At 36.4% G+C, this 13,457-nt stretch overlaps 1 protein-coding gene across 8 annotated transcripts in view; it reads right to left on the bottom strand.

The window, feature by feature from the left end:
• Positions 1 to 13,457, bottom strand: part of ANAPC10 (anaphase promoting complex subunit 10) — a 220,044-nt gene that overhangs the window by 142,455 nt on the left and 64,132 nt on the right. The window contains exon 5 of one of the 8 annotated variants that reach the window (XR_014243972.1): positions 7,859 to 8,039. The exons of the other annotated variants lie outside the window; for them this stretch is intronic. The gene's annotated coding sequence lies outside the window, so the exon portion shown is untranslated. The remainder of the gene's footprint in view (positions 1 to 7,858; positions 8,040 to 13,457) is intronic. 8 annotated transcript variants of the gene reach the window in all.

Genomic DNA, 13,457 nt, shown 5'->3' on the forward strand with positions numbered 1-13,457 from the left:
TTTTTCATTTTATTGGGACTTCCCTGGTGGCGCAGTGGTTAAGAATCTGCCTGCCAATGCAGGGGACATGGGTTCGAGCCCTGGTCCGGGAAGATCACATATGCCGCGGAGCAACTAAGCCCGTGCACCACAACTACTGAGCCTGCACTCTAGAGCCCCCGAGCCACAACTACTGAGCCCACGTGCCACAACTACTGAAGCCCACGCACCTAGAGCCCGCGCTCCGCAACAAGAGAAGCCACCGCAATGAGAAACCTGAACACCGCAACGAAGAGTAAGCCCCCGCTTGCCGCAGCTAGAGAAAGCCCATGTGCAGCAACGAAGACCCAATGAAGGCAAATATTAATTAAAAAAATTTTTTTTTCATTTTATTTTAACCAAGAGTCCAAACTATCCTTCCTTTACAAGGGATGAAAAATTATAAGTAAAAAAATAAACCTAAATTTCTAAAATTTTTCCTAAAGTTATGAAATAGTTTTTAAAAGATAAATATAGATTTTTAAATTATCCTAAATATTGGACACAGATGAAAAATACGCATTACAGAAAATACAGGTTTATCTTATCAACCCAGCCCAATGGCAATGAATATCAAAGAAACTAAATCTGGACTCCATGAGTTACTCTAGAAAAACAAGAGGCAAGAGACAGAGAAACGGAATACTAAAAAAGGTAGTTATTTTTAAGAAGGAATAATTTCCTCCTTTTAATTACAAAATATAAGAATAAATGAATCTCTACCCTTTATGGTATTGTCAGTCAGTGGCTTTTTATAAACTTCTATTAGCACTAACTTAAAATAATTGAGTCAGAGACCAGATATATCTGGTTTCTATCACTAACCTTTTAATCATTCAGGCAATAAATAGTTACTGAGTACTTAAAATGTTCAAGGTATTATTGTTAGTATAGTTAGGCATACAAAACATAAATTAGGCCTGTTTTCACACCTAAAAAGTGCTTAGAGGCAGACAAACAGTCTCTCTGGTTTCATTCAACTTCTTCATGTGTAAAGTAAAGGGAATGGACAAGTTTTCACCCAATGTCCTTTTCAGCTCTGACATTCAATGATTCTAAATAAAAGAAGAAAGATGCGGTAGGCAGAATAATAGGCCCCCAGAGATGTCCATGTTCCTCCCCAAATCCCCTGAATACATTAACTTACAACGGCAAAGGGACTTTGCAGATGTGACTAAGTTAAAGATTTGGGGATGGGAAGATTATCCTGGATTACCTGGGTGGGCCCAATGTAATCACAGGGTCATAAGAGAGACAGTAAAGGAGATGTGATGATGGAAGCAAAGGCTGAGTGATGCAACCACAAGCCAAGGGATGTGGGCATCCTCTAAAAGCTGGAAAAAGCAAGGAACAGTTCTCCCTTAGGAGCTCCTAAAAAGAATGCACCTTGCTGACACCTTGATTTTCATCCATTGGACCCATTTTGGATTTCTGACCTTCAGAATTGTAAGATAATAACTGTGTGTTGTTTTCAGCCACTAAGTGTATGGTAATGTTTTGTAGCAACAACAGGAAACTATTATAATAGATACACACAGGAGTTCAGAGGAGGGGGAAAGCAGCTCTGGTTGGGATAATCTATTCTCTAGGTAAATGTACAATAATGAATCTCAGTAGTGACCAAAAAGTAAAACTAAAATTCTACTCAACTCCTTACTAATAGAATGTTTTTGACAAATTCAACCACTATTTCTGATAGACTCAATGTTATTTTCAGAGTATTTTTTAAATGCTTTACTGTACTGGAAGTTATACTAAGATTTTACAGCATATGATTTGGGGCATGATATGTACAGAATTGTAAATGTAGTAAATTATTCAATAAATACTATCAGTAAACTAGTTCTTTAGAACATAAAAAGTTTACTGATCTCAGTCACTAAATGTACATTACAAAGTATGTGTAGCTGTTAACATCTCTTAAATGGCTTCACAATCAACTACATTGCCCGAAAGTCATAAACACCAACTGATGTGTCTACTTCAGTTCTATTGTGCCCTGTTTAAAATTCTCAGTCAACTTTAAAAAGTTATTATTCTGATACTGCCATATTTTAACTTATTTCATGGACTTAAAAAAACTCGAGTACACATGGTAGATATAATTTCAATGTTTTTTTCATAACAGTTTGATTAAAAGGTCAATATATTTTAAGCAAAATTTATTTACATTATTTTTTATATTTTTAAACAGAAAATTAATGAAAGGTAAAATTTTGCCAATTTAACTTTCCTTTTTTCCACCATATCTGATCTGGACCTCAATAAATAAAATTTTCATCACCATTAAAATGTAAATTTTTCTATATTCCTCCTTGTTCTTTCTTTTTACCATCTCCCTTTTTGGCTCTTTCCTCCATATATTCCCTCGCTTAACATTTTTTATTGGCATGTCTACTAAATACCAAAAATTCTGCTAACTATAGATGTAGGATAGGGGTTGGCAAACTTTTTCTATAAAGGACCAGACAGCAAACATTATAGGTGATGTGGACCATGTGGTCTCTATCATGACTACTCAACTCTGCCTTTGCAAAGTGACAGTTATAGACAATCTGAAAGTGAATGGGTGTGATTATGTTTGAATACTTTACTTACAAAAGTAGGACACAGGCTTGATTTGGCCCATGGGCTGCAGTTGCTGATCCCTGACACAGAGAATAGTTATTGATAGAGTCTACCTTCAGAAAGGTGACATAATTTCGTAAGACAGATAAGCTGTCTCAGTCAGGGTGGAGTCAGGAGACACACAGGGTATTTTAAGAGAGAATTCTCTAAGGAGGAATCAAGTTGCTAACTAGAGAAATGAAGAGGCCAAGGAGAATACCAAGGTATCATGGAGGGAACAAGTACCAGAAGTGCAGTTCTAAGGTTGGGGAACAAAGCAAAGAGACAAATTAAGACTGAGAAGTTCATGAGAGGGCTTGGAACTTAGATCTCTATGAGGGAGCTGTTGGGCTGGTGCTGGGTTTCTGGAGGAAGGGCCCTGTGGGGCTGGTATACAGACCTCGAGGAGGGGGTGCCAACTGGCTAGCAGTGCCGGTTTTTCAGATGTGTGGCTTCAGGAGTTGGTACAGTCAGCCCTCCATATCCATGGATGCAGAACCCCTGGATACGCAGGGCCCACTGAGCTGTGCCATTCTAAATATGGGATTTGAGCATCCTTGCATTTTGGCATTCATGAGGGATCCTGGAACCCATCCCCTGCAGATACCGAGGGACGACTGTACCATGAGAGTCAGAAAAACTGCAAACTGGACTCAAGCCTTGCTAGAAGAAGGACCTGCTGCTGTGAAGAAACATTGCTGGGATGATGGGAAGCAAACAGGGTTCAAACAGAAAGAAGCAAGTCCCCTGTTCCTCTTCCTGCCTTGCAATTTCCCTCTAAGGACCCCTTTTGCCAGAGCCTAACAGATATGCAAGGACTCCACGCACACATTCATTTATCAAATCTTTATTGAACACCTATTATGCACCAAACTATGTTCTAGGGACTGAAAATATAGTGGTAAACAACACAGCGGATCACACCTGAAAAAACTACTCAGAGTAGTACAAACAGATATAACTTAAACATGACAATAAGACTTCAAGAAAGAAGACATAATAAAAACCCTAGCAGTGAGGAAGAAACCAAAAACCAAAAACCAAATACACACAGTTAACCACACACACAGTTAACCAAAAACAATAAATTAATTTTTATAAAATAAAATGTAAATGCCAACACTAATTCCTCAAGGAGAATGCTAATGATTATAATAGTAAACTCTTATATAGCACATATTATGTGCCAGGTACTACTCTAAGAGCACTAAGTAAATTAATCTATTTAATCCTAGCAATGAGGCAGGTAATATTATTATCCTGATGTGACAAATGGAACAACTGAGACACAGAAAGTTTAAATAACTTCACCAAGGTCACACAGCTGGCAAGTGGCAGAGGTGTGATTCAAATAAGCAGTGAGATTCCAGAGTCTATGCTTTTAAACACTAATGTAACATTTACATAATGTAAAGATAATTTAGTAATAATAATTTTGTCCAAAATCCTATATTATACCAAAAAAATAAAATAAAAGAAATATGGGCAAGAGAAAATTGGTCACTATCTCTTCACCATAACACAGTTCCCTTTATGTCATATACGTAACTATACATATACACATATAACATAAAAAGAACTACTAAAGGGAACAATAAGAGAATTAAAAGTAGGGTGCTGATTTCAAAATCTAGAGATTTCCTCTACAGAGAGGGAAAAAAGGAAATAGTATTATATAAGGACATGGCAGGATGATATATAGACAGCATAAAATGAGATGATAAAAGATGCATGTACCAAATACCACCTTAAAAAAACTCAGATTCTCTTGAAGATATTATGCTAGTGAAATAAGCCAGTGGCAAAAGAACAAATACTGTATGATTCCACTCAGATGAGGTACCTAGAGGAAACAAATTCATAGAGACAGAAAGTAGAACGGCAGCTGCCAGAGGCTGGGGAGGTGGAAATGGGGAGTTAGTGTTTAATGGATATGGAGTTTCAGTTTGAGAAGATAAAAAAGTTCTGGAGATGGACGGTGGTGACACCTGCACAACATTGTGAATATGCTAAATATCACAGAACTATACACTTTAAAATCATTAAAACAGTAAATTTTGTTATGTATATTTACCACTATAAAAAATGCACACACATAAAAACTCAGGTTCTTTCTTAGAGTCAAAAAAACCCCCAAATCATGTGGAGACATTGGAACCTTAAAGCACTGCTGGTAGAAACATATAGTGGTTCAGCCACTTTAGAAAACTGCCTTGCAGTTCCTCAAATGATTAAACACAGTTACCATATGATCCAGCAATTCCACCCTTAGGTTTATATCCAAGAAATGAAAACATATGTCTGCACAAAAATGTGTACACAGATGTTTGTAACAGCATTATTCATAATAGCCCAAAGATGGAAACAACCCAAACGTCCAGCAACTGATAAATGGATAAACAAATTGGGGTACATGCATACAGTACAAATACTATTGTATTCGGCAATAAAAAGAAACGAAGCACTGATGTATGTAGAACATTGATAAACCCTGAAAATAAGTGAAATAAGCCAGTCATAAAGGACCATGTTCTATATGATTCTATTATATGAATGTCCAAAGTAGGTAAATCCATAGAGACAGAAAGTGGATTGGTAGTTGCTTAGGGCTGAGTCCTGGGGGGCAGGATGGGAAGTGACTACTAATCAGTACAGGGTTTTTTTGGGGGTGATAAAAATGTATACATCTTAAATCAGTGAATTGTATGGTATGTGAATTATATCTCATTAAAGCTGTTACTTAAAAAAAACCCTCAAAATCTAAGTAACTACATATTATCTTAAAAAGACAAATCTGTGTGTTAACGCAGTGATTAAGAAATATTCTAAATACAAGCAGATGGTAAAAATACATTTGACAGATGAAACCAAAAAGAAAGCAGAGACAAATATTAATTAAGTTTTTCTGGAAAAAAAGGGTGGGGTAGGAAGAGTTAAAATGTGAAAAAGAAAAATGGGGATGAGGAATAGGGCTGATAATTCCAGATACTAACATCTAGTATAAAGCTATATTAAATAAATGGTATGGTACTGCATTTCACATTGCAGGTGTATCAGAATGCATTTGGCTGCAAGTAACATAAAATCTAACTCAACGAGGCTTAAATGATGAGGACATTTATCACCTTACACAGTTCAAATACCTGAGTGTTTAACACAGTCACAGGAGAGGTTAATTCAGAAGCTCAAAAATGCTATCTAGGACCAAGGTGCTATGTTCCTTTTGTTCTTCCAATGTGGGTGAGCTAGCATTGTCCCAAACTTAATTTCTCCTAGACTTCTTCTCCAGAGGAAGAAATCAAGTACTGTTCCCCTCTTGGATCCCTTTTTTAAGAACAAGCACATCTTCCCTGAAGCTCTTATTAAATATCCATCCCTAAGTCAATCAGGAGAGGAGTGGAATCACCATGATTGGTTTGGCTCAATTAGGATTCACTTCCAAGGGCTGGGGAAGGTGGCAGCAGATGGCTACTTTCTGCAGGGTAGGGAGCTGAATAAAATTGGAGTTCTAACAGGAGAAGGTTAGGGAGAATGGATATTGAGTAGAAAACTAACATGTACAGTGAAGAAAGGATGGACTGATCAAAAAGCAGCACTGTAACACTGGTTGATTAAATGAAAAGTTTAGATATTAACTTTATACCAAACACAAAAGTAAATTCTTAAATATTTAATTTTAATACTATATAAATTAATAATCACAACAACAAACCTACAAGAGTATTAAAAAATTTACAGGAACATGTTTATAATCTTTTGGTAGGGTTCACCTTCCAAAGCAATTCAAAAACCCAAATATGATGAAAAAAAAAAAAGATGACTACATGAACATCAAAAATATCTACAAGACTAAAAGAAAATAAAAATACAAATAGCAAAGTGAGAAAAAACACTTGTAAATTTCACAATGAAGAACTAATATCTCAGTAATAATATAAGAAAAAAATCAACACTAACAGAGAAATAGACATACACCACGCACATGCCATTCACAAAAAGAAAAGAGAAATGCAATGGACCAACAGACACAAGGAAATTGTTCAATCTCACTAATAATTAAATAGATACTATATCTATCTATCTATCTATCTATCTATCTATCTATCTATCTATCTATCTATCTATCTATCTATAAAATGTCTACCAGATTAGCAAAGATTAAAGTAATTACAAACACTAAGTATTGGTGAGGGTGAGGGGAATGTATACTCTCATAGACTGATCTGGAAATTAAAAAGGCATAATAATTTTTTTGAAAAGTAATTTGGCAACTCCACTTCTGAAACTACAGGGAAATACTTAAGACAGGGCACAGAGATGGTAGGTATAATAATACTCCTTGGAAGCAAGTTAAATGGCCACCAGCAGAAGGGTGGTTGTGACCAGCCCCTAGGATGATCCCTGGTAATTCACGGCCTTGCGTAGTCCCCTCCTACAATGAATCAGGGCTGACTTTGTACAACAAATAGAATATGTCAGAAGTGACTATCGGCAGATAGGTCACAACAGGCACTGCAGCTTCTGCCTGCATCTGTTGGATCATTCTTTCTGTGGGAAGCCAGCTACCATGACAAGAAGAAGCCCCATGGAGAGGCCCATGTAGAAAGAAACCAAGGCCTCAGCCAGCAATTAGCACCAACCTGCCAGCCATATGAGTGAACCACTTTAGAAGTGGATCCTCCAGTCCCAGTCAGCCTAGCTGACATACGACTGCAACTGCATGAAAGACTCCAAGAGAGAAATGCCCAGCCAAGCTCTTTCCAAATTCCTGAACAGAAACCATGCGATTATAAGTGATTACTGTTGTTTAATACCACTAAGTTTTAGTGTGATTTGTTATGCAGCAATAGTAAAACAGTGACTAATTATGGTACATCCATACCCTGGAATACCTGATAGCAATTCAAAATGATGTATCTCTTCATATGTTTGCAGTTATTTGCAGCTACCTCTGGTTAGTTTTAAAGAGCAAAGTACTAAATAACATGTATTGCATGATCTTATATATATGATTTTTTTGTATGGATACAAAAGTCTGAAAGGATATTCACCGAAGTATAAATAGGAAATATCTATAATGGTGAGAATATGGATCATTCTCATTTTATTAAGTTTATGTCTTATCTATGCTTTTCTCAATAAACGTATTTACCTTATTAAAAAATCTGTTTGTAATTGGGTGGTGGTTGGGAGAGGAACTCAAAAGAGGAATAGTTTCAGAAAGTTTCAGTACCTGATTTTAACATGTCATTGACTGTATTCCATTCCTCCTGTAACAGAATCCTCCTTCTTGGTGAGTTCAATATCCACAGAGACGATCCATTTAATGATCCAGATTCTCCTCTTCAACTTCTTCATTTCCAATAATTTTTATCATCACTCCACTTCAGTTATCCCTCCTCCACCATCATGCTCTATATTGGATTACGGGCAGTAGCTGCAAGATCGCTGACAACTTGACTTCAAGCATCCCCATCTCTACAGCCCAAGTCACCAGCTTTCTCAAGTGACCCCACTGCCATAGCATCAACCCTAGCCAAACAGCTAGACTACTGATTCCATCTACTTTTTTACTGTTCGTTAACCCATTCAATATCTTCAGTTCCCATTTTTCCTCAATGATACCCCACAATTCGTTATGATTATCAATCCCTTTATACACTGAAATCCAATGTTCCTCTTACTGCTTCATACTTTTCTGAGGGAGAAAACAACAATCCTGGTTAAACCTAACTCTCTTCCTGTTCAATGTCTATTGGAGAAAAATAATCAACATGCTGACTGGTTCTCACTTTAAATTTAAGACAAGTATATATGCAAGTATATGTGTAGCACCATGCAAAATTCTTACTATATTCCTTTAGAAAATTTGCTTTCACTGTCTCTGGGATAGCTGTTTCTGAGCTTCTCCTCAAATCCTAACACCTGCTCTAATCTTCTCTGTCTGAGCTGATATCTGATTTCACTAAGAAAATAGAAGCAATTAGAGAAAAAAATTACCATCTTCCCACCAGCTGTTATACTGTAGTTGAACTGCCCCTGCATCTTTGTGAGAACGGTTCTTCCGTTCGCTCAATAGATCCCACCCTTTCTTTCCCAGCCAAAGACTCTGCTCCCACCGTAGTCACTACCTCTCCAAATCATTTTCTCTTGTCCCCTGGATCACTGTCATCAGCATTACAAACGTGCCATATTTGTCATCTTAGACATTAAAAATAAAACCCTTTCTTAATCCTATGTCCTCTTCCACATACTGCCCCAATTCTATTTCTTTTCACAGCAAAACTCCTTTAAAAGTTTTTAAATTTTTTCACCTCCTAGTTATCTTTATCCCACTCCAATCTAAACTGTGTCCACACACTGAATCCAATCTTGTCAAAGTCACCAGTGACCCCGCATCTTGCCAAATCAGTTCTCTCTCAGAAGAATTCTTTGATATATTTTATTATTAAATTCTAGATTTCACCTAACTATATGCTTGACCATGATTTATTTATATTTTAAATTTTAAGGCTTTTAAAGCTTTATATAACATCATCAGTTAAACATTGTTTTGTACACAAAATATATAACATGGTTTATTAAACACAGCAAGAGAATTTGTAAGTGACAGAGAAAATAACTGGTAATTCAGTAAAGATAGATAAATTTAAGGTTTAATAAAGTTAAGACTTATTAAAGCTCAGCTAAAAAGGGTACTTGAAATTATGTGCTTAAAAATACATCTACCTGAGTGAGCTTGGAAGTGGATCTTCCCCAGTTGAGCCTGTGATGAGACTGCAGCCCTGGACAACAGCTTGATTGCAACCTTGTAAGGTCCTGAGCAGAGGATGCAGCTAAGCTATGCCTAGACTCTTGACTCACAGAAATTGTGAGATAATAAATACGTGTTGTGTTAAGCCACTAGGTTTGTGGTAATTTTCTTACACAGAAATAGAAAACATTAGTTCTTTTATTTGCAATGGTAGCAAATAAACAATAAATATTGAAAATTTTATATAAGACTGGTGGAAATTCTGCATTCAAAACACTGCTTTACAGGTGTTTATAACTAACCCAAACAGCTATAATAAGCTGAGACAATTCTTAGTGTTAGTTTGAAATAAATATTTCTTCAACATTTCATTTCACTTCATTTCATTACTTGACCATGATCTTGTTTGGTCAATTTAATTAGTTATTTATAAAACATGTGTTTTAGGGGCAGCCTACATAGTAGGTATTCCACCTAGTGGCAGGACAAGCCATGTGATGGCCCACAACATCAGCACTGCTGCCAGCCCAAAGCCCACCAAGTCACTTCTGAATAGGAGCTACTACCTTTCCTCAACATTCCTTCCTTGATATCAGCTGCTATCAGTGAAAACTGTTTATAAATACAATCCATTAGAGTTTCTCTATGAAGTGATCTCTCCGCCTGGCTCCAGGATCTTCTGCTTCCTATCAGCAACCTCTAAGTCACAACTCTACTCTGGTTTTGATTAATTTAAGGGTATCCTCTAAGGATATATATACTCTAAGGATATATATAAGTATTAACTCCACCATAAACAAAGCTTACCTTAAAAAAAAAAAAACCAAAACAAGAAGTCATTTGTTAATAAAAATAACATCAAATATTAACTACAAAGCTGTTCACATATCCTTTCCTACTGCTAATCACAGATCCCTGGAAAATAATGGAATACAGAACAATGACTTGAAAGTTGCTTCAAGAAAGTTGCCCTCTGCTCTCCACTCTCACTACCTTCTGCTCCTTCATTAACCATAGCTGTGACTTGATGAAATTCTATAGAACCTCAATATGAGAACTCTTACCACAAGAAGCAGCAGATCCTGGCATTTTAACCATCCTTTCACTTAGGAAGGAACAGAACCAGTTAACAGCAATCATGACCTACTTGTAGCAAAAGAAAGTCTAATATGATCCAAAAGAAACTTCAGAAGTTCCAAATGTGTTAAAAGTAAGGATACCACAAAGACAGCTTAACAAGAAAGACAGAATCCAACTCAAAGAGCTCACTATGGAAAGCAAGCTCTTTTACCCTAGTGAAGGGACCACCTCAGAAGGTCACTTTGAGGTCAAAATCAGTCACTCTGCTACAGAGGGTCAAGATATTAATTCTGGACTTGTAAGTCTGAAAACGTTTCTATGTAGAGAAATTTCCTCCAGAAAGAGTTCCTGGAGAGTTAAGATTACATAGTTTAACTGGTCTTAAAGTTACCTGTTTAAAAAAAAAAAAGAGGCATAACAAAAAGACAAGACCTAGAGAGAGTGTTCTAATCTACATGAACAATTCTGAATTACATTTGAAGTCAATGTCAATTAAAAACAATAATTTCATCAAAAGCCAAAATGGTAAAGAAATGTTAAGAAGAAATTGCAGAAAATCTTTGGAGGACAACAACAAGTTAACCAGACTTAACTACCATTAAAAAGAAAAACAGATAAAGATAAATACGTGCTAGGGATGTAATGTACAATATGACAACCATAGCTAACACTGCTGTATGATACCTAGGAACGTTGTTAAGAGAGTAGGTCTAAGAGTTCTCATCACAAGGAGAATCCTTTTTTCTTCTTTTCACCATCTATCAATACATGAGATGATGGACGTTAACTAAACCTATGGTGGCAATCATTTCACAATATAAGTAAATCAAACCATCATGCTGTACACCTTAAACTTATACAGTGATGTGTGCCAATTATTTCTCAATAAAACTGGAAAAAATAATAATGTCCCTTTAAGACAAGAAAAGAAGAATAGCCAATATAAACAAATACATGCACACATAATAAAATTATGATTTAGTTTTGTAAAAAGAGGGAGAAAAGACTTATCTAAGTAATGAATAATTAAGAAATGATAGCAATAGATAAAAATATGTAGTGCAGTGAAAAGGACATAAGACCACAGATGTCAAAAGAAGACCAAGATTTGAATTTCGTGTCTACTCTTGAGTTTAAGCAAATTACTCCTCTTTGGTAAACCTTTACTTCTCCATCTATCAGGCTGAATCATATGAAATCGTCATTTTTGTAGATCATAAATAAGATTAGGATAAATTTTATTCCCATATAATTTTTATGCTTTCTTCATAAGAATGTTGTAAGGTAATAAGATAACATAAATTTCATTACTGCTAAATCCACAGGGTCCTTTTCACTTCAAACTTTCTTACCCTTTCTACATAATTTGATGCACCCTCTTTACTGAAATGTTCTCTTCTTGTGGCCTCTGTGATTTCACCTTCTTCTGATATTCCTCCTACCTTTCTCATCTCTTCTTTGTCTTTCTGGAGACTCTTCTTTCTCTTCCTTAAGTGTTGCATTCCTCACAGTTCTGACCTAAAACTAGTCTCACAATACAGAGTTTAATCTACACAACTGTCCTATACGATTGTATCCAGACCCATGACTTCAGGTACCTTAAATGGCTATATGCTGATGATTCAAAATTTTATATTCTCTTTTTTAAGAGGTAACTTTTAAAGGTTCTAGAGCAAAGGATAGCATTATCTACAGAAGACAAGGCAAGGCAAGGTAGAAAGATTCCACGATAGAAGCCACACCAGAGAGGTCTGGACTTTAAGTATATCTCTCTTAAATCCAAGAGAATGAAGTAGTTTGAAGCAGACAGTGTTCCTACTGAGAATAACGATAGGCAAAAAATTTTAAATCATCACTTTAGAGTTATCAGAGAGCCGCTAAAACAAAGAGGACTAGAGGATGCCAGGTTCTGGTGAGGAGAGAACCTCAGGGAGGTTGCCGGTCTTTCTGTACCCACTTTAACCATAGGGGCATTTGTTGATTCTAGGATGGGGTAAGATGCTGCAAATCATGGTTTTGCCCAGATAGAGGGTTGCTTCTTGAAGTCAGAGAAACATGCAGAGCTATGACTAGTGGTCTTTCAGAAAAGATGTAATTAGAGACTTCAAGGGCTTTAAGCACATGGCCTATTTTCCCCTCAAAATATTTGCCACATTGTGAAGTTGTCTGGAATGGGAGGCTGAAGGGATAATAAAGGGGTCTCTCAGAAGAAGAGTGGAGTTTCTGGCAATCTCTCAGGGTTGAGGAAACAAGTCTGAGAGTCTAGAACTTGCCCAGTGAACACACCAGGCCCCTAAGTGACAGCCTTGAGTGGCCATGACATAGGGGTATTACAGAACAGAGGTAGATGGAACCTTACCAAAGCTGCAGTACAGCCGCAAGTCAACTCAACTTGGAGGCTGAGAGGAGTAAAGCTTCTCAGCCCATCTGCCTAGCTCTGGAAAACTGAACTCTCTAGAAAAAGAAAACAGCATCTAGAGTGGCACTGTCCTATAGAAAAAGTGTGTGGGTCACAAATGTGAGCCATATATGTAGTTTTAAATTTTCTAATAGCTACATTTTAAAAAGCACAAAGAGCACAAATTAATTTTATATTTAGAGTATCCAGAATATCACTTCAACGTGTGATCAATGTAAAAAGTTACTGAGCTATTTTACATCCTTTTTTTTTTTTGTACCAAGTGTCCAAAATCCAGCATTTTACACTTATACCACATCTCAATTAAGATTAGCCAAAAGCCACATGGAGCTAGTGGGTACTCTACTGAACAGTACAGATCTAGAGTCTAGTCTAGCAATCAATCAAAAATTACTATTATTAACAGAGTTAAGAAATAAGAGGGAAAGATGAATAAATGAAATAATTTCATCTGAGAACTGGAATATACTTTTTAAATGGAAATGGTAGAGCTGAAAATATCTGCAATAAGAAATTTGTCAGATTGAACAGATCATATATATCAGAAGACAAAGTCAACAAATTCCTTGAAAAATACAA

This window comes from Balaenoptera borealis, assembly GCF_965194805.1.
Source record: "Balaenoptera borealis genome assembly, chromosome: 4".
Classification (NCBI taxonomy): domain Eukaryota; kingdom Metazoa; phylum Chordata; class Mammalia; order Artiodactyla; family Balaenopteridae; genus Balaenoptera; species Balaenoptera borealis.